This window comes from Myxocyprinus asiaticus, chromosome 42 (genome assembly GCF_019703515.2).
Source record: "Myxocyprinus asiaticus isolate MX2 ecotype Aquarium Trade chromosome 42, UBuf_Myxa_2, whole genome shotgun sequence".
Lineage (NCBI taxonomy): Eukaryota > Metazoa > Chordata > Actinopteri > Cypriniformes > Catostomidae > Myxocyprinus > Myxocyprinus asiaticus.
Genome location: NC_059385.1, coordinates 29,118,699 through 29,138,568, shown reverse-complemented (window position 1 = coordinate 29,138,568; position 19,870 = coordinate 29,118,699). Strand labels below are relative to the sequence as shown.

The 19,870-nt window shown below is 37.9% G+C and overlaps 1 pseudogene; it reads right to left on the bottom strand.

Moving 5' to 3' along the window:
- LOC127432692 (galactose-1-phosphate uridylyltransferase-like) overlaps positions 1-19,870 on the bottom strand; it is a 180,031-nt pseudogene that overhangs the window by 60,118 nt on the left and 100,043 nt on the right.

The following is a 19,870-nucleotide window of genomic DNA, read 5'->3' as shown; positions in this document are numbered from 1 at the left end:
CTAAATGGATTATAGGGTTTGGCAAATTCCTAACCCTAAGCATGAACAACCGTAATAGTGATTCTTGCCTTAGCAAACATCATCAAACCCAGTAAAGTTCTAAGTGCACTTTAGAGGTGTGCAATAAAAAGGGAGGACACATTGATGCTTTAATAGACATTATCTTTTAAAGGTGAGATCAAACATTGAATGGAATTTGTTTGATTAACTTTCAATGTTTCTTCAACTGAAAAGGTTAACATGAATTATTCATAAAAAAAATTATACTTGTCATAGAAACGTAAACTGGGTCAGCATGACAAGACGGGTCTTTTTTATGTAATACCTACATTAGGGAACGTCTGGGCGAATTCAGTCAAAAGCATCTGGATTCAGTTTATCCATTCAAATAAACAATATCCAGATGCTTTTCAATAAATACACAAAGACGCCTGACAATGGCCCGGATGAATAAAAACCTTCACACGCATATATTAAAGAAAAAAAGGGCTACACTTTTCTTCCAGTGAGATAAAGGCAATGTTCTCACCCTGCCAACTCAAAGTAATTTTGTTCAATATTAAAACCGCTCACTATAAGAAACTTTATTCAATGCGTGTCATTTAGTGACTTTGGCATTTAATGTAGAGCCCTGAGCAATATAAGACCATGATGTGGATTTGTAGTATAATGATGATGGAATGTGTTTTTGGCTTTTGAAAACATCTTGAAGTAACAACATTTTGAAGAACTCTCTTATTAAAGTCTAAAATGCATCTTAGGCAATCCAAAACCATACACTCCACTTTTCTGCTCAGCAAAACATTATCAGACAGCACCTAAAGGAACAGTTTTAACACACTCCTTTTTATGAGGTCTTAGACTGTATTAACACACTCCTTTTATATATTCACTGATGACAGTAGCATCTCATTATCTCTCCCTTCCTTTTTAAATTTGCACATCGCTGATTGTAACAGCGAGATGTTGCAAATGTTGCGAATGCTCCACTGCCATGCAAATGCAAGGTGAATGAAGCGAATTAATCATTTACACGATGGATGCTCTTGCCGCTAATGCACGCTGGGTAAAACAACAGCCGGGCACATCAGTGATGTAATCAATCCAGCAGGAGTGCTGATGACAATATCATCAAGAAATAATGAATATTGGGGGCATTAAGTGTATGATGAAAAAACATGAAGGAACAAGAGAGAGATAGCATTAACGAGCAAAAAAGAGAGAGAAAATCTGCTTCATTAAGCTGCCCCACTGATGTGTGCTAGAGGCTGATGGTGACTTAAGGCAAAGTTCGTAATAGCATAATACGATTATACTATGTATGTACCATGCACAGTAAGCAAATGTTCTGCATGCACTGAATTCTGAGATTACTTTCTACTGTGGTTTCCAAACGTTTCAGTTAAAGTGCCACCTTTGATCAAATAAGATCATTTCAAATACCAACCAGCCACAACGTTTCCCATAGTTTGTTAATCACTGTACAAATTGTGAGCAACACAGGCATAAATTGCTATTTTTATTTTGTTTTATTTTTTTATCCCCTTTTCTCTCCAATTTTGGAATGCCCAAAGAACGTCTCAGAATGCTTCTGAGAACGTCAATCCGCACATCTTATCATGTGGCTTGCTGTGCATGACACCACGGAGACTCACAGCATGTGGAGCCTCATGCTACTCTCCGCGATCCACGCACAACTTACCACGGGCCCCATTGAGAGCGAGAACCACTTAATCACGACCACAAGGAGGTTACCCACTATACCCTCCCTAGCAACCAGGCCAATTTGGTTGCTTAGGAGACCTGGCTGGAGTCACTCAGCACACCCTGGGTTTAAACTCGTGACTCCAGGGGTGGTAGTCAGCATCAATACTCACTGAGCTACACAGGCCCCCTGCTATTTTAATATTAATATTTTCATATTTATTGTATTATTTGCTGATCTGTGGAAGGATCCTATCAAAGCAGAATGTATAATAGTTACATTTAGAAAGGATTTCAATTGCATGTGTTAATACACAGTAGACGTGCATATGGCAAGCCGTATTGACTTTTAATAAAGTGCAGGATATGAATTAAAGTTATCAACAATACTATTTTCACTAGATAAAATGCTTTTTTTAATTTTTTATTTCAGCTATAACTACTGTTTATATATATAGATATATATCCACTTTTATATATATATATATCTGTAATTACATATGCACTACTAAAAAACATTAACTCTTGATATGAAAAATGACATTTGTCGCTGAAATACACATACTCGTTATCAAAAATTTAATTTTCACTGGTAAAACCCACAATGTTTGATAGCTGTAACTGCATGTTCTTTTGAAGAATTTAACTATTTTAACCATCGCAAGCCCTTTTGACATTTAATTATGTGCTGGACTATGGCAAGCTGAACTGACTTTAATCATGTGCAGGGTATGAATTATAGATATCAACAATTAAATTGTCACTAGATAAAATGCTAATTCTCGATATCAGGAATGGAATTACTTCTAGTGAGAGTGCTCATTTTTTTAATTAGTAATACATTTGCACTAGTAAAAATATTAATTCTTGTTATAAAAATGATGCCATTACTTTTTTAAATAAAAAAATTAATTTCTATTAGTAAAAAAAATTAATTCGCTCTTATTCAAAATGCAATTACAGATACCTATAATTAATTTCTTACTAGCTAAAAGTTCAAATACGCATATCAGCTAAGTACTTCTTATTTTTCAGATCAATAATTTCACTGTTACTAATGAAAATATCTGTTCCTGATATCAACACCTATATATATGTATATATATTATTATTATTATTATTATTATTATTATTATTATTTATTTTTTTATTTTTTTATTTAGCTTGATCTGTGTAATATGATTGTAACTAGTAAGAAAGCCTTTTAAGATATATTTAATTACTTTGGAATGGACAATTGTACTAGTAACACTGTAATTATTGATTACATATAATTTTTACTAATTTAAAGTACATAGCTGATATGTGTTTTTGGAATTTCAACTAGTTAGAAAAGTGAGATATCTGTAATTGCATTTTGAATAGGAGTGAATGACAGATAATTGTAAAATTCCACTAGTAAAAATGCAGTTAAAGATATCAATAATTATATGTTTTACTACTTGCTTTTTTTAATCTCAAGAACGGGTATAATTTTTTATATCAAGATTTAACATTTTTACAAGTGAAAATGTAATTACTGGATTAGCACTTTCACTAGTAGTAATCTCATTGCTAAAATCAATTAGCATTTTAACTAGTGACAATTTAATTGTAGATATTTATTGTTCATATCCCTCATGTGATTAAATATTGAAAGGGCTTGTGGTAAGCATTGGTTATATCCGTACACAGCTTGAGAACATTACTAATTCCCACTCTACATTGTCAAAGTAATAAGTGGGCACTGAGCGCTCTATAGCATAGGATGCAGCAGAGCACGACAATCATGGCACACTCTGCTGGGACTTTACAGTATCTCTCAACCAGTGTGATCCAGACCCCTGAATCATACACTTATCATGCCGAAAGTGTGCTTGACAACACCACACATTTTGACATATGCAAGGTTATAATGCTCTTCTCTATCAAATATCATTATTTGATTCATTATTACTGCCATTATCAATTGAAAATGTGCACAAACATTTTGTTTAAATAAAATTCAATTCACCGCCTGCTTTCCTCGGGCAGTAATAGCGCAATGTAAATTTCACGCAGGTGGTTAGTGAATATGCAAATGTGGTGCAGCTCTTTAGAGAATTCTATGAGTCTTAGACAAACAATGCTTTATCAATTCAGTCACTATTTAAAATAGTAGGCGGTACACAGTGTTTACTATGAGGTATTCAGCAAGAAGTAAGTTATTATTTCATTCCAGAGATATCTTGAGTCAATTCCAAGCAGAAGATGCTAGGAAGCACTCAGCTTTGTGTCATGCATAACAACAGGTCTGAAATTGCAGGTTTACTGGTGACAGGTGTCAGATTTGTGGCCCGACACTAAAGCCGTCATTCATGCACTGAGTATCATCTGACTGTGTGGTGGCTGGTCGGCTGAGGCCATAACAAGATTTAAGATTAAATCAGCCTCTGCGCTGTCTCCTTCCACGGAAGACCCTTGGTCACGGTTCTGTAAAGTGCTTTCAGTGGCTTGGCCACTGTATAAGGTGTCAGTCATTCTCTGCTATCATTACTACAGCCGGAATGAAGTGATGCTTCACCACAAGCCCTCCTTTCACAGTAAACATGAGGGGCATGATGGGAGCTGGATTAGTCACTCATACATAATACATTGTGTGAGTGTTTTTAAGATTAATAAGAATCCTTTAAAAACTATATATTTATGATTTACATTTATACATTTATGACTATATACTCCCATATTCAACTAAATATTAAAGTAATAGTTCACCCAAAAATGCTGTCTCAAACTCATATAACTTTCTTTCCTTGGTATAACACACATGAAGATATTTTGATGGAGATATAATGATAATATATCATACCTCCATCAAAATATCAAATGGAATTAAACTTCTGCGTGCTTGATGCATGTACAGAGCACTGTGTAATCCAGCTTCAAATCATGATCATACCAAGTAAATGGCAGATGTCAAGATTTAAAGTGAAAAGGAGTTACATTTTGGTTTGTTCTCACCCAGAACCGATCATATCACTTCAAAGGACATGGATTAAACCACTTGCTGGATTACCTCTATGCTGCTTTTACATCCTTTTTTGAAGCTTAAAGGTTTGGACCCCATTGGATATTTATACAGTATTATATACACTGATCAGCCACAACATTAAAACTAATACTGTGTGAGACACGCTCGTGCCGCCAAAACAGCACCAACCCGCATCTTAGAATATAATTCTGAGATGCTATTCTTCTCACCACAATTGTACAGAGCGGTTATCTGAGTTACTGTAGAATTTGTCAGTTCGAACCAGTCTGGCCATTCTCTGTTGACCTCTCTCATCAACAAGGCATTTTCATCCTCAGAAATGCCGCTCACTGGATGTTTTTTGCTTTTGGCACCATTCTGAGTTAACTCTAGAGACTGTTGTGTGTGAAAATCCCAGAAGATCAGCAGTTACAGAAATACTCAAACCAGCCCATTTGGCACCAACAATCATGCTTTGGTCCAAATCACTGAGATTACATTTTTTCCCCATTCTGATGGTTGATGTGAATATTAACTGAAGCTCCTGACCCATATCTGCATGACTGTATGCACTGCACTGCTGCCACATGATTGGCTGATTAGATAATGGCATGGATGATTGTTGGTGCCAGACAGGCTGGTTTGAGTATTTCTGTAACTGCTGATCTCCTGGGATTTTCACACACAGCAGTCTATAGAATTTACTTCGAATGGTGCCATAAACAAAAAACATCCAGTGAGGGGCAGTTCTGCAGATGGAAATGACTTGTTGATGAGAGAGGTCAACAGAGAGTGGCCAGACTGGTTTGAACTGACAAAGTCTACAGTAACTCAGATAACCTCTCTGTACAATTGTGGTGAGAAGAACAGCATCTCAGAACGAGGGGGACCTACACAATATTAGGCAGGTGGTTTTAATGTTGTGGCTGATCAGTGTGTATATATATATATATATATATATATATATATATATATATATCAGGTAGGAAGGTCTCAGGCCATGAAGGGCTTTAGTGTAAATTATGGCTTCATCAAACTCTTTTTAACTCTAGAACATTTTCTCCTGTCCACTCTAAATCAGAAAAAGAGTTAAAGCAGTGTGATATCAAATTTATTTGTATGAATTAAGTAAAATCTGTATAAATAATAGGGGAAAAAACACTCTACACAGATTGTATCACACTTGAATAATGTTAACATATTTAATGTTTACGTTAAGTCATTTATAGTGTTTATGGACTGGCCCCTTTCACTTCCATTGTGAGAGCCTTACTGTAACCATTTATTTGTGTGTGTGTGTGTGTGTGTGTGTGTGTGTGTGTGTGTGTGTGTGTTTAATAAACGAGAGGAGTCAAAAAAAATAAAAATAAAATAATATATATATATATATATATATATATATATATATATATATATATATATATATATATATATATATATATATATATATATATATATATATATATATATATATTAATTATTATTATTGTTTATAAAATAAAGAAATAAATAAATAAAAATGGTATATGTTATATAGATTTTTATTCTTTTGGTAATCAACATTATGCCACAAATGCTATCAACTGAACTGAACTTAACTTGTATTGAACCCGTAATCTCAATGTAAAATGTAAATAAATGTCTTTATTATGAATTACAGTATAACTCTGAGGTTACACTAACAGCACTTCTTTTCTACCTGAAGATCACACAAGAGTAATCACCCAGTGAGTAATGTTGCTCATGAATACTTCATGTCTGAATTTCCAATAATCAAGGCAAAAATATTTAAAGCATGTTTGCAGTATTGATGAAAGGGCCATCAGTGAGCTAAAACTGCAAGCAATTTGCCTAAAACACCTGGACAGTTTCACTTGCTCACACAAGTCATTTTAACATCCCTTCTCCAACTGTTTGACACAGATGACACATGTATCGCTGAACCAAAGACAATGCCACTGAGCAGAGGGCAGTAAAAAAGGAAGGATGTATCTGTCTTTCCCTACCTCCTTTCATTGCTCTCCATGGAAACAAGATGACACATTCTACCAATACATCACCTTAGTGTCCCATATTTTTTTTTTAAACATTAGAGGCACAAATTACATATTTTTTGTTCTTAGAACTATTAGATATGTCAGATAAACTGTTATTAAGAATAATAATAATAAAAAAAGCATGAAAAGTAGATAGTTTTAAACACCTAAACACACACACGCACACACACCCCCCCCCCCACACACACACACACACACACAAAGGTGATTTTGATCTGTCTCACCTCAGAGGTCTTGAATTTTCTGACTGCATCCAACAATTAAATTATGCAAAAATGTAATAATTTTTACATTATCTTGAATTGATTTAAATTACTGAATTTAATTAATATTTAGATTTTGATAACAGGGTTGCAAAAATTGTAAACCTCATAGAAAATGTATGTAAAATAAAACAGTGGATCTAATATTTAGTTTGACTTCATAATGTTAATATTTGATTTCAATTCTCTGAAGGTTAAACACCTCTTTTAACTGACAATTAGTTCAAAATGAAAAAAAAAAAAAAAGACCCTGTTCATACCCAATTCGTAGAAAGTGCCAGGCAACACCTCCCATTTGCAAGGGGCGGGGGGTGGGGCGGTACAGGACACACACACACATTGCAGATTTTCTTATATGATTGCCACACCAGGTACATTCTCTTACCGTGCCACCCCATTGAATAGGGGAAGGAGACCACAAAGAGGTTGTCATATTTTGTCAGGAGCATTTTCATTATGGATGCGAGATCTGTGGGGAGGAAAACAGAGTGAAAAATAAAATAAAAAAGGCAGAACTGGGCAGAATTGACTTCAGTTTTCCTCCAATATTGCCTGGGTTTTTGCCAGCCTGCTTTCATTACAGATGCCATGTACTTCACCCGAGGCACTTTTCAAGGCCAGGAGGCACATTCATTTTGTTTTGCAGCCAAACAAAACTAGACACAGAACTACTCACAGAACCACCAAAATGGTGATGGATGCTTTGTCTCCTTTTGCTAAATAAAATGACAACATGCATTGTTTCAGAAGGAAGAAACCCTTTGACCACACCAGTAAGTAAAACACATTCCTTCTTCAAGAGTACTTCATGATTTAAAGACGTACTGGTGAATACAAGCTTGTTTTCCTCCCTAAAACACAACAGCTGTCTCTGTCATTTCAAAGCAATAGCAATAAAATCAGGGCTCAGATTTAATAAACTTCGATAGAAGAACACCTGAGCCAATAATCAGTGACATACAATACAATAATGAAAAAGTTTAAAGATGAAGTGTGTATTTTCTGAGCTACTAGCATCACCAAATAAAATGGCAAAACTATTGACTGTTTTCAAAGAGGTTTCCTTCCACCATCAGCCGACTATATACACCAATCAGCCACAACATTAAAACCACCTGCCTAATATTGTGTAGGTCCCCCTCGTGCCGCCAAAACAGCGCCAACCCGCATCTCAGAATAGCATTCTGAGATTATATTCTTCTCACCACAATTGTACAGAGCAGTTATCTGAGTTACCGTAGACTTTGTCAGTTCGAACCTGTCTGGCCATTCTCTGTTGACCTCTCTCATCAACAAGGCATTTCCATCCACAGAACTGCCGCTCACTGGATGTTTTTTTTTTTTTTTTGGTTTGTTTTTGGCACCATTTTGAGTAAATTCTAGAGACTGTTGTGTGTGAAAATCCCAGGAGATCAGCAGTTACAGAAATACTCAAACCAGCCCATCTGGCACCAACAATCATCCATGCGATTATCTAATCAGCCAACCGTGTGGCAGCAGTGCATAGAATCATGCAGATACAGGTCAGGAGCTTCAGTTAATGTTCACATCAACCATCAGAATGGGAAAAAAAATGTAATCTCAGTGATTTGGACCGTGGCATGATTGTTGGTGCCAGATGGGCTGGTGAACTATCCCCGTGTAAAATGGTGACCAAGCGATAAATGTACATGTGATGCATGTCACTTTGGATAAAAGCAAAAGCAAATTGCCCAATAATTGCAAACAACTTCTGTGGATTCCTAGTTTTTTTTAGCTAGTTTTATCTAGAATTATTTAAATTCCATTTATGGAATTGGATTACTGCTTGGTTTGTTATCTCTTCATCTGCACAGACATAAAAGTATTCAGATTTCTGTATGAAACACAAAGATGCCACAATGACATCAACATATGTCAACAACAACACTTTATGATGGAAACAAACAACGGCCCACGAGACTCAAAGCTGTCAGCGTGTCGACTGGGTGACGGCCTCTATAACTGGCAGTCTCAAAGCTGGGTTGTGATCTACTGTGATTCTCTGCCGCTCTCTCTGACAACAGTTGACCCGCTCTGTAATTTCCATGACATTTATTTACATACGGGATTAAAGCTGTCAGGACTAAGCCCGTCAGCGTGAGAGACCCGTATCCGGGTGGTGAATATTTATCGTTAGTCACAACTTCACTTGAAAAGCCTTTCCTTTACCTTTCGAGACACTGACAGGGCAGTTTTAATAACTAAAGAGAAGTGTGTAGGTGTGTGTGAGTGTATATGTGTTTCCATGTCAAGTCAAACACAGGAAAAGGGCACTCGGCGATGTGACAAGTCGTGAAATTTCAGAAGGTCGTTTGTCAGAGACTTGAGGAAGATATACGGCAAGGTGTCTTTGATGGTTTAGACAGAAATGTTAAGCACACAGCAAACCAAAGAGAGTTTATAAAAGTGAGCTCTCTCTCTCAGTTCTTTTCTTGATTGACCGGGTTTACATCCACAGGTTCATAATTCAGTCCAAATGGAATGAAAACATAGTCATGGCCAAAAGTTTGTGAACATTTTGCTGAAACTGTAGTGTTTGTTGCTCTACCTGCGCTGTTGAGATCAAGTTTTTAGTTTAAAGTTCAATAAAACATTTAAAGCTAAGGTGTGTAATTTCTGCGTCACTAGCGCCATCAAAGGAAATTCCAAAAATAATTACTGTTTTCGAACAGGTTTCCTCAAATACTCCTCCTTTCTGCCATTAGTAAGTGATAAAACAGATAGTCTGCCCCAAACTCCTGCCATTGGTAGAGCCAGTGTTGTTGTATCAAGCTGGTCAGGAATCAAACAGGGCTGCGATTCCTGTACAACAACATAACTCACTGTTTAGCCACCATAGTATGATGCATCGTTGGAGAAATTAACTAGCTAGTCACGACTGGTCCCTAAAACACTAGTAACTATGCCATGACTATCGTTCAAACCACGTTGGTACAACAATATGGAGCTGTCGTTAATGACATTACGCAGGGGGTGAAGTAATAACTTCTGCAGATATCAAATTATAATACCTCAGTAACATGTACACCAGAAAGCTCTTTAATGCGAGGAACCTGCTGAAAACATGAAAGCGGCATGGGTATCCTTCTACATTAGACTAATGTTGTTCCCCTGAAGCACTTGATGCACATGCGCACTTTCAAAAACATATTGTAACAAGGTTAAAATGGGAAAGGAGGCAGCGGGAACCGGCTGAACAGTCAAAATTATATTTAATTTAAACAAAAATACACACAACACAAACACACACATGGCAGCTGCATGTGGCTCTCTCTCTCCCAAACTGCTGCGTTCCGCTGCACTTATCCCTCTCCTCGGCTGATTAGCCCAATTGGGGTCCGTGCATGTGTAGTCACTCAGGACACTTCCTCCTCCTCCTGGTCAGCCGGCTCCTCCCACGTCACCGGCTGCGAAACCATGGTCAAGGGGAACCTCAAACCCAATGAATCCTCCTAGATCCTCCGAGCCCTGGACTCTGTCTTGGCCCTTCGTTCCATCTGTTCCACCTCAGCTCTATGTCCCTTTGACTCCACCGTGGTCCTTCAGCCAATTGGCTTCTCCGGGGTCCCACGTCCCCCCAGCTCCGCCTTGGTCAGTCAGTCACCTGGCTCCACCTCGGCTCTCTGATCCTCCAGCTTCACCTGGGACCTCCTTCCCTATGGCTCCACCTCAGTCCTCAGTCCCATCGGCTCTGCCTCTGTCCTCAGATCCCCCAGCTCCGCCTCAGTCCTCTGAGCCTTCGGCGCTACCTTGGTCCTCCGAACCTTTGGCTCCACCCTAGCCCTTCGAGCCGTCAGCTACTCTCCGGGCACCAAGTTCCCTGGCTCCGCCCCCCGAGCCTCCCACGGCTCTGCCTGCCTTCGTCGAGCCTCTCCTAGCTCCGCCCTCAGAGTCTTCCATGGCTCCACCTGCTTCCTCAGAGTCTCCTCCTCCAGCGGTTCCATCTCCTGACCCAGTCCTTGCCCTGTGGCCACCCCCCAGGCCTCCTGATCGTCCTCCTTGGATCCTTCTTCACCTTCTGCGTCACCCTACCCTCATCCATCTTTGGGTGCCAGGAGTCACCCTTTAAATTGTTATTAAAGGATTTAAAGTATTTACTCCTGCGTCTCCTCTCTACCTCTTCCACTCCAAGAACCCAACGTTACAATCTCAATCATAAAAATTAAGTGTGCGGCCCTCAAGGGTACAGGGATCCAGCTTTGCGACCCCTGACCTTTCCGAAGTTGAGTAGCCCTGCACTACAGTATATTCCAAAGCAATTTTGTGGGTTCAATACAAGTTAAGCTCAGTAAACAGCATTTGTGTTATAATATTGATTACCAAAAAAATATTTTCAACTCATCCCTCTTATAAAAAAAACAAATAAATGCAGTTACAGCGAGACACTTACAATGGAAGTGAATGGGGCCTGTCCATAAACATTAAAATACACACTGTTTCAAAAGTAGATACACAAGATGTAAAGATTATACATGTTAATATGATTTTAGTGTGATAAAATCACTTACTAACCTTATCTGCTTAAAGTTATATCCAATATTCCAACTTTGTTGTCATGACAACATAACGCCAGTAAACCCTGTAATCTATTAAACACCATAACACCAGCAAATCCCTGATTTTATCACAAAATCATGTTAACATGTATGATGTTTACGTCTCGTGGCTATACTTTTGAAGCGGTGCGTCTTTTAATATTTATATACTGGCCCCAGTCAATTCTATAGTAATGGGCTAAATGTAACTGTGTTTTTGTTTTTATATGTATTAATAATGATAATAATAATAATAATAATACAGGTTGAAATTATTTTTGTGGTAAACAGCATTATGCCACAAATGCTGCTGGTTTAGATTAACTTCTGTTGGACCTGGAACATTCCTTAAACTCATACAATAGTTTTTGTGCGAACAAAATAAATGTAAAAAAAAATTAAAAAACGTATTCACTGAAATTCTTTCGAACAAATTGACTGAGTAAAGGAAGTCAGACCTTTCATTTTTGGGGAAATATTTCTTTAATGTATGATTAGTACTTGGATAATACAAAATTCACTGTGAATACTTAATTGGTTATTAAATATGCACTTATTTATTTGCTTAACTATTCAAGGAGGACTGTTGCATACAATTTTTCGATGTTGTCTTCATTGCATAATTGTGTCCCAAAATTCTGGCTATAAATGTACACTTTAACTCTCCTGTTATCCTCAAATTTACTAACATCTTTTGTACATCCAGAATATCTATTATGTGACTATCGAAAAATATGCAAATCACTATAAAATCTCACTCAATGACCTCAAATTGGAAAGAAAGATATTTTTGGTGTTTTCTAATGGCTTTCTATTATTTCTAAGTACAGGTTTTTGTTATTTATAACATTTGGAAAGAAGAACAATTTCAGTTATCAAGGATATGACATGTATTATGTTCGGGGTCAGTTTGACCCCAGGAAAAACAAACACAATTTCAAACATTTAGAAGGATTTTATTTGTTAAACAGAACATCATCATCATCACCATCATCATCAAAACGTCAGTAAGGAACACATAACAGTTCTTTATTTACAAAATCACCTATAAAATGTAAATTTGAGAATTGTGTCAGGGATTGTTCTATGCTACTGTAAGTGCTATGTATGCAAATATGTATGTGTGAGATAGTAAAAAAACAAAGTTACGTAGTCACCAAAATGAGTTTGACAGAATACGAAAAGCATAGACAGAATATGAACAGCATATTATTTTTCCTACATCCCACCAGAAAGTACAGTCCAGCCTTTTGTCTGCACTACTGTGCACATGATGTGCAGAGAGTGTGTGTGTGCTCCTTGCAGACGTATTTCTTGCATTTCACACAGGTGTTGCTGGTTTTGGAGTCATTTCTGTTGGGACAGACCTGGCACCTGCCATGTTTCCTGCCTGCAGTTTGAACCACTGGGGTGTGTGTCTCCATTTGGATGTCCTTCACAACAGTTGCTTCAGCTGTTGATGCTCTTGGAAGGCACCGTCTTCTCTCGATATGAGGTTTCACCAGCACGTAACCCACCTGCTCCAGGAAAATCCTCTTTCGACTCAATTTTCCTCTGTTCTAATCCTTGTTTATTTTGTTCCATAATACAAAGGCATTGTAGGCGCTCACATCAATGATGTTGAAGAAAATGATATGGGGCCAACGGGCAGTCATGTGTCTGCAGCTGTAGGTGGCTGTGACCTTATTATCAACCCCTCCCTTTGTCACATTGTAGTCCAAGACCATTCGTGGTTTTCTGTCTTCTCTGGTGCTCAGGACAGCATCTTTGTGCATGGTGCTCATCAGTAGGACATTTTTCCCTTTATTGGGGCAATAGATGATGACTGTGGCTCTGCCAGTGAAGGCAAACATTGAAGATGTTACCTTCCTGTTCTTCATCGCAAGAAGCTCAGAGGGAAGCTCCGGCTTGTTTTTTCTCACTGTCCTCAACATGGTAACCTTCCTTTTCAGCAGTTCCTCACCCAGGTCGTACGATGTGAAAAAATTATCACATGTCCTTCAGCCATGTCTAGTACCACCCTCATGCCCTGATTGTTTTCAGGTGCTTCCCCAGGGGATTTACCAGTGTACACCTGCATATTCCAGGCATAGCTGGACTGTCCATCACATGCTGTCCATATTTTGATACCGTATTTGGCCAGTTTGCTTGGTATGTATTGTCTGAAGGACAGCGCCCACAAAATGCAACCAAACATTCATCCACTGGACCCACTGATAATCGCTGGACCCACCTGTCCCATACATCCTGTATTGCTGCGAGTTTGTCACGCTCTCGTCGACCCTGCCTTGTTTCTCTGTCATCAAAGCGTATGACACGGGAGAAAACATGGAATGTCTTTAGAGACATGGTGGCTGGAAATATTGACCTTCCAGTGTCAGCATTCCAAAGGCTTGCTGTTGCTTCTCCTTTTGGCCTGTACACTCCTGCCAAAATGAGCAACCCAATGTAGGCTTGCATGTGGGTCACATCCTAGTCTTTCCATCTGTCCCCATACACGCACCTCCTTATGTCTTGGACTTGGCTGACAGCATATCTGGTGGGGCCTGGAACCATTTTGATGACATTATCAGCACTAAATCATTCAAATGGGGAGAGGGACCATAATAACTTTCCATTTTTGGAAGGAACTGTGTCTGCTGGTGGCTGAGAGACAACAGGAGGGTCAACATTAAGAGTTTCATTCTCATCAGAGGAGGATGCCTCATAATCAGTGTCCTCCTCAACATTATCCTCTGTCTCAGACACATTCTCCTCTATGTCACTTTCACTGTCAAAGAACTGTGACAAAACCAAATTAACAGAAAACCTTTGATTAGAGGTCATTTTCATTTGAGAGTGAGCATAAAGAGAGAGCCCACAGAGCACCAAGAGAAATGGTTTAGAAGGCTGCTGTGCAAGCTTTTAGATGTTTGCTCCTCCCCTATGTTCGGTGAACTATAGATGTCCTCACGAGAATTATGTTTTCCCTTCCCCCACGGCACGGGAAATATCAAAGTTCTCCAGGGAATTATGTTTTCCCCTCCCTCATGTTGTGTGAACTATCAGTGGTTCTCGCAATACTACAGGCATGGTTATGTTAGGTTAGGGCCCTCAAGCAGAGGGAAGTTTTTTGAAGATTATAAAATTGCATGTTATAGTGACCTCAATATCATCCAAAACAACCAAAACAAACGTATGTAAAATTGTGATATTTCTTATATGTTTTATACAGCTAAAACAGCCTGGGGTCAAATTGACCCCAAAGAACACTGACGCTACAAAATGTGTACAGGACATTGAAAACATATCATCATGTTAATTTTATTTTTACCCAGTTGTCCCCATTAAATTAGGAAAAGTCATTAAATAAAAAAAAAAAAAAAAAAACATTGAATGGGGTCAAATTGACCCCAAAGATAATAGGAGCATTAATTAAAAATGTTAGGGCTTCTGGATACTTGGTGAAAAAGCAACTGAGCATTTGGACCAAGATAAATTGCAAAAAAAAAAAAAAACACAAATAAATTTAAACTTTTATGAGACAGATGCAGATAAGGTAAACACGTAGATGGAGTCTTACTGCCTCTCTCTTGGGCAGTGAGGTCAGGGAGACTCAGGACATGTCATCTTGGCAACAGCAGTGTCTGAAAGGGCCAAGTCGCCCAATGCGGCACCACCACCAACCAGTGTTCATTTTCCACTACAACATGCTCCTGTGAGTACAGAGGAAACAGCAATTCATTAGGTACAAAAATCATGCTGGTAAATGTTATTCAGATTTTCACATTAGCTATTTTTTATGACAGAGGCTATGAGGACAGCTTTAAGGTCAGAGACTCTACAAAAGTATGCAAATACAAACATGATGCGAGAACTTGCATTGTTTAGCACTAAAAACCATATAAGTTCTCGCGTGAACACATGTACAACTGTGTACGAGCCTCTATCATAGTGCTCATGAATGTGCAATGGACCTCAAGATTTTCACTGAAAAATTGCGTAAATTCGGACTGTTTCTCACTAAAACATATCACATTTATTTGAACTTGACAAACGAAAAAAGAACATTGACTTAAGTTAGGGTTGCCAACTGTCTCCCGATAGGGTGGTGAAACATCATGCATTAAAGGCATTGTGTCCCGTACTGAAGTGGCTAAATGATCAAGCGCACTGTTTTAATGCAGCAAAAAGTTGGCAACACTACTGTGAGTTTATTGGAGCCTTTACTAAGGGTGTGTCTCACTCAGCTCCCTATGTTGTGAATCAGTATATCGTGAACATGAATTCGGGCACTGGCAACACTGTTCATCCACTAAGGATTGGGACACTCATGACTTAATCACCTGCCACACGATTACGAGCTTGCATATTAAAACACAGCTGGTATTAATGAATAATAATCGCTGTATAAATAACACTACAGTGCATTTTTGTTGTAAATAGTCAAACGTACAGTGTTTTTATGAAACATAAATGGGCCAAATAAAGAAATCAAAATACAAAGGAGTGTATTTTTAACCTTCTTTAAACAACTCTAATATTTTAAAGATTGTTCCCCTTTGATGGCCATTATGAATAAAGACGTTACAAACAACATTTCTTTTAGAGAGAAATAAGGCTTTGACATCAAAGTTTTACACTTGTGCTCATCTTCTAATGACTTGAAATACTTCAGAAGAAATGATAACTTTTACGGTAAGGGAACCTAGTGAGCAACAGTGTTCCCTGTTTTTTTTATGGTGGATTCTGGGAAAGTTTAAGAAGCAAACGTTCCAGTGCACTGGAACGATTTTGCGATTTAGACAGCCTTAGAAATGGCCTCACTGATCAGTGCCCTGACTACTGAACTAGGGAGCTGATTGATACGGACCCTAAAGGCCCTCAGCACACTCACGGCGAAGTGCTTCTTCGTTCTTTGGCTCAAAGCATAAAAGAAGTTCGAAACTGCTGAGCAAGGACATACTGTTTGCGGACATTTTAAGACACCGGCCACACTGCTGGCGGAGGCGTTTAGAGGTACATTTAAATATGAGGATGCTCAAGACTTCAAGTAAAATATCAACAAATATGTGTCATGAACTTGGGGAAGACAAAACACAATGGATGAGTTTGAACCAAAGTGCAGGATCTTTAATGATGATGACAGAGAATATATAGGAGGTATACAACAGAATAAATCCAACAGGGAACAATAACAAGGAAAAAGATAACACTTAACTATAATAGGTGAGAGCTGGTCTGGGCTGTGTATGACAAGACAAGACTAGACAAAGACTAAAGGGAAAGGGAGAGAATAAATAGAATCACTGATGAGTGGTGATTGGTGACAGGTGATGCTGATAAGATTATTAGAAGGTTTGTGAGTAGGAGCAGGTGAAGGCAGATGAAGGCGAGACCGATGGATATGACATTAAAATATGACATTAAAATGTGTTATCAATGACTTTATGCCTCATTCTATGAGTAGAATATACATGAGATCAGTAAAAGAAGCTGTTTAACTACTCGATGAAGATTTAAAGTAATATTTATGCAGTTGATAATGTGTAATTTGTAATGTTTACCTTTTGCATTCACGGCACTAATCTGTTAACACAAAATATTCAGCCATATTAAGCACCAATTACACTCTGTTTTTGTAAGTTATGATGACACTGATACTATTGTACAGATGGGTTTAAAAAAGAGTGTTAATGGGTAGAATACAGACAAAAGAATAATGAACTTCGGACTGATGTGTGTATGGCTTTTGGCTGCAGATGGCACATGAGTGAAACAGTATATCAAACAACAGACTGAATTAACGATTGAACAGATATAGGTAAGTTTGCACCGGCTTGATAATAACTCTGCATGCTGGTGTGTTCATGTTGACTGATCTTAACTGACTGAATGGAAATTAGTTGTCAGCCTCAAAGTAGGTGGAGCTGCAGTTCAAACCTATAACGTGGACCAATGGAAGTAAGAAGGTGTTTAGCAGCCGGTTTGAAGTTTTCCTGAAATAACCTCAAAAAGACCTTTCTTTAGGCCATATTTTGTTCTAAATGATGTCACACCCTTTCTTTCTTCTATTTCGTAAAGGGGCATTAAGTCTTCTGCTGTATGAAATTTGCACATTTGTGTAATTTTGGCCCATTTTCCAATGCAAATTTCCATGGACAATTTTTTGCTTAAATATTTAGCTTTTTTTGGGGGGGTTGAATTATTTATTTAATGTTGGCCTCAAAAGTTGCTTTCTTGTAGACACTCATTAAGATTTTTGTAAGGTTAAAAGTGCAGATGACATTGCAGATGATATGTCTAGCCACTTTTTCTCATTTCAGCCAAATAGCTTTGAAACTTACACACTGTTAAAGCTGGACTCTTGGCCACTTCTCCTACAATTGCTTCACTTGTCAAGTTGCTCAATTTGATATAGGACAGTCTGATCTCTATAGTGACTGGCTTGTGCCATGTATTTGTTACAAATGACTTTAGAGAGTTCCTCAGATTAGGTTTAATGTTTTGCCAAACTTTTTATGTACTTAATGTTTTTATGAACCAGTTTTTTTTCTTCATATAAGCTCTTTAGGCTTCATGATGCAGAACTGATCATATCTGCTGTTTTAATTGTGAGACTTCATGATAGCAGAACTGATCGTATCTGCTGTTTTAATTGTGAGAACTCAGTGTCTGTTATGTTTATGATACAATAAAAAAAGATAACCACTGCATTCCAAATAAACAAAGTGTTACCATGCTAATGTATGTAGTGTAATTACCCCCAATGAACTGAATGCCTTTGGTGATGCTAATTGCGCAAAAATTACACATTTCAGTCTTGTGGAACTATTTTGTTGTGGAACCGAAATTGTTAAATTTTGTATGATTCACAAAGGAAACAAAGATTTGCATTGCAGTGTGCCGGCTTCACTGTACTTTTAAAGAACCATGCAGATATTCCCTTACGCACTGCCCCAGAGTCCGATCACCAAACCACAGCATTTAAAACTCAAGTCATGAAGAAGAAAATTGACTTATATGAGCCTGAGGGGCCACGTAAAAAATTTAACCCTCATAAAACATGACCGATGTATGATTAAAATGACCTGAGTAAATCCTAACGCAATGACGATGAACCCATAGGAATCCAGGGATGGGAATGGAAGGCTGATTTGGAACATGACATCCAGTGATGGATTACAAAATGCCTGAAGTTGATGTGCGGCAGGCGCTGTTGAGGAGGTGCCGTTTGACAAAGCGCAGTGCTGTTTGGCAGTGAGTGATGGCGACTGATTAGAATCCTCGTTTCACACTGATCTTCACCCACACTGACTGCAGGGAGGAGAGATGGAAAGCAGGCCTTGAGCGCCGACATGAGATAGAGTTCGAGTGAGACAGAGATATGGAGAAAAAGCAGCTGGGACTGACAGTCTGGGCAAGGTGTCAGGGAGAACAAAAGGGACAGACAGACTTGGAATGTGATTTTCGGAGATTTATGTTTGTTTCATTTCTCTGTTTTATGGATTTTTTGGATGTGTGTACCATACTGTATTTTTTTGAGTTGGTGGCTTGAAAGTCAACTCTTCAAGTACAAATATATCTAAAAGATTATGAAAGGTTTATTATACAATAAAGCAGAGAATTGTGGCAAACAGATTGCACCAAAAAAGATATGCAGTGACAGCCTACTCCCATCAAGCACTGTGAACCTCTCAAGATACTTATATATTTGGATATATCTGAATATTTTGCTTATACACTGATTTATATATATATATATATATATATATATATATATATACACACACACATACTGGTACTGATAACTTCTATACTCATCAGCTAAATCAATAGTTTTACGTTTTTATATTTTATTTTTTTATAGTTTAATGTCATTCGCAATGCTTCACGGGATTGTAGTTCGTTCCCTCTTTTCAAGTATTTATTTCAAGTATTCATTTCAGGTAAATTCAAAAACTTTTTTTTTTGCTTTTTTGTAATTGTGCTGATATTGTCTGTCTCACAAACATGATTTGTTAAAACCCACATTTAAAGGAAAGTGTTTGGTATTTTCCTCTCAATTTAAAGTTGGTTCTGTTAGCCACTCGCAACAAAAGAAATACAAAATAGCTAATGCATTTAAAGAGTCATGAAACCCCTAAACACATTTTTTTTGACACATCAACAGATATGTACAGGTTGCCCATCAGTGAAAACATTGATAGCACTCATTATGTTCATTGTTAAAGGGAAAGTGGTTATTTTTGTTTTTGTTTTATTGAGCCATTTCGCTCTTCTGGTTTAAAAACGAAAGTTGAAGAAACAATATTTAATATA